Source organism: Panulirus ornatus, chromosome 67, assembly GCF_036320965.1.
Source record: "Panulirus ornatus isolate Po-2019 chromosome 67, ASM3632096v1, whole genome shotgun sequence".
Lineage (NCBI taxonomy): Eukaryota > Metazoa > Arthropoda > Malacostraca > Decapoda > Palinuridae > Panulirus > Panulirus ornatus.
Genome location: NC_092290.1, coordinates 17,728,454 through 17,730,953, shown reverse-complemented (window position 1 = coordinate 17,730,953; position 2,500 = coordinate 17,728,454). Strand labels below are relative to the sequence as shown.

At 42.2% G+C, this 2,500-nt stretch overlaps 1 protein-coding gene across 2 annotated transcripts in view; it reads left to right on the top strand.

Moving 5' to 3' along the window:
- The window catches only part of LOC139747015 (uncharacterized), a 154,854-nt gene that overhangs the window by 831 nt on the left and 151,523 nt on the right, over positions 1 to 2,500 (top strand). The window contains exon 1 of one of the 2 annotated variants that reach the window (XM_071658752.1): positions 1,214 to 1,539. The exons of the other annotated variant lie outside the window; for it this stretch is intronic. The gene's annotated coding sequence lies outside the window, so the exon portion shown is untranslated. Of the gene's footprint in view, positions 1 to 1,213; positions 1,540 to 2,500 lie in introns of those variants that run through there. 2 annotated transcript variants of the gene reach the window in all.

The following is a 2,500-nucleotide window of genomic DNA, read 5'->3' as shown; positions in this document are numbered from 1 at the left end:
ACGACAGTGGAAAATAGTAGAAAAAATGGAAAGTGATGTCAAGTGCTACATTAATTGCTCCCCAGGTAGTGGAGGGTCCTTTTCCATTGAAGTTGACGCAATTATTGATGCTGACGCAATGGTTGATGTTGACGCAATGGTTGATCCTGACGCAACGGTTGATGCTGACGCAACGATTGATTTTGACGAAACGGTTGATGCTGACGCAATGGTTGATGTTGACGCTATGGTTGATGCTGACGCAAGGGTTGATGTTGACGCAATGATTGATGTTGACGCTATGGTTGATGTTGACGCAATGGTTGATGCTGACGCAATGATTTATGCTGACACAATATGATTATCTACTCCAGTGCCTGATATTCTAGCGTAATGATTGATGCTGACGCAGTCATTGATACTGACGCAATGCGTGAATATGACGCACGCATGACGACACGTCGACTGATGCTGACGCAGTGACTGATGTACAAAGTGACTGATGCGACGCGATTGCAAAATTGGTTGATGATAACTCAGTTATTGATGATTGAGTGAAGAAAGATCGACGCTGACGCAAAATGGCCGAGGCTGATGTAATCACTTGATAACCTGACGCAGGGATTGATGCCTGACGCAGTGATTATGATGACGCAGTGACTCAATTTGACGCAGTGACTCATGATGATGGAATGACTCATGTTGACGCAATTGGTGAGCTATGCGTTATGCTGACGCATCGATTGAACGTGACGCTGACGCAGTGTTTGATGATGACGCAATGGTTAATGATGACGTAATGAGTGTCAATGACGCAATGCGGGGACACTAGACTTAACGAGCATAGGTCAGGTGAGGTGTGATGGCTGGGGGTCATGACGCATGCGCAGTGTCTCCATCTATTTCCTCTATCTATTTGTACAAAATCAACATTCTTTTTCATTTTTCTTTGATTCAGAAATATACACTTTCATTTCATCAACTTTTTTGGCAAAAAAAAACCAACATTATTCATTCCACAAATTTTCCAATTTGTTACCTTATATTCTTTTTGGCTGCTGCGCTCCCTCGACTCTAGGGGAAAGAGAGAGAGGAGAGAGAGAGAGAGAGAGAGAGAGAGAGAGAGAGAGAGAGAGAGAGAGAGAGAGAGAGAGAGAGAGAGACACGACTTCGTGATATCATGGGATAAGATTATGATCAATGATCTCCAAAAATTTGATCGGGGTTCGAGTCCCTTAAGCCAGTTAGTTAAGACTGTGATAAATGATAAAAAAAACGTCTGACCAGTTCGTTATCTGTCGATAGTGAGGTGATACTGCGTAAGTTATGATACCATAGATAAGGAAAATAAGATGATAAGGCCAATCGTTATGTGTGTTATGTAGATAATGCTATTCCAAGCGTGGTTGTAGAAGGTCAAGATAACACGTCAGTCAATACTCAGATGATAATCTTACAGCAAAGATAAAGATAACACAAGCCAGTTATCCTACGTCAAGATTAAGATAAGATAAGTGCTCATCTGTGTTAAGATAATTGAACCCAAGATAGCACCTTAAGGTAAGTTGATCACATCGTAAACTATTATCCTAACTCAAGATAAAGATAGAAATGCTAAATTACCTATCTTTAAGATAAGAAAAGATTGCAGGTCATTCAAAGTAAACAATGTTAAACTAGCTAATCACCAAGGCATCTGACAGCCATACCAAACATCCAATCACTCGACTGTGAGATGTGATCAGGTCAACGCGGAATGACTCTACCTTATGTGATTAAGAACCCAGGATCATGCCATTGGCTCGTTAGCTGGGCTAATGGTCAAACTACGCGGTGGAACAACCTCACGAGGGTTGCCTTCTTGCCTTAACCTCCACTGATAGCAAAGATAAGTTATTGGACCTCTAGGAGATAATATTATCATTTACAAGTATACTTTTTTCCTACCCTCATATAAGAACTGCCTACATATGTATGTGTGTGTGTGTGTGTGTGTGTGTGTGTGTGTGTTTGTGTGCAAGTAAAACCACAAGGGACCACAAGGAAACAGAAAATACGAGGTGTTAAGCGCTTTCGTGTATTTACATCGTCAGGACTGAGTACAGATGGAGAGACCCAGAATATAATACACCAGCTGCCACTGGGCGGGGTCGGCAGGTGGATGAATTAAGAACCAAATGAAGAGATTAGGTCACAACAGGTCAGCCTAGACGACCTCACCTCTCTCAAGTTACAAGTACACTATATATATATATATATACAGTAGGGTTGAGGGTCAGGTCAATTGGGAGGTGAGTTTGAATGGAGAAAAACTGGAGGAAGTGAAGTGTTTTAGATATCTGGGAGTGGATCTGTCAGCGGATGGAACCATGGAAGCGGAAGTGGATCATAGGGTGGGGGAGGGGGCGAAAATTTTGGGAGCCTTGAAAAATGTGTGGAAGTCGAGAACATTATCCCGGAAAGCAAAAATGGGTATGTTTGAAGGAATAGTGGTTCCAACAATGTTGTATGGTTGCGAGGC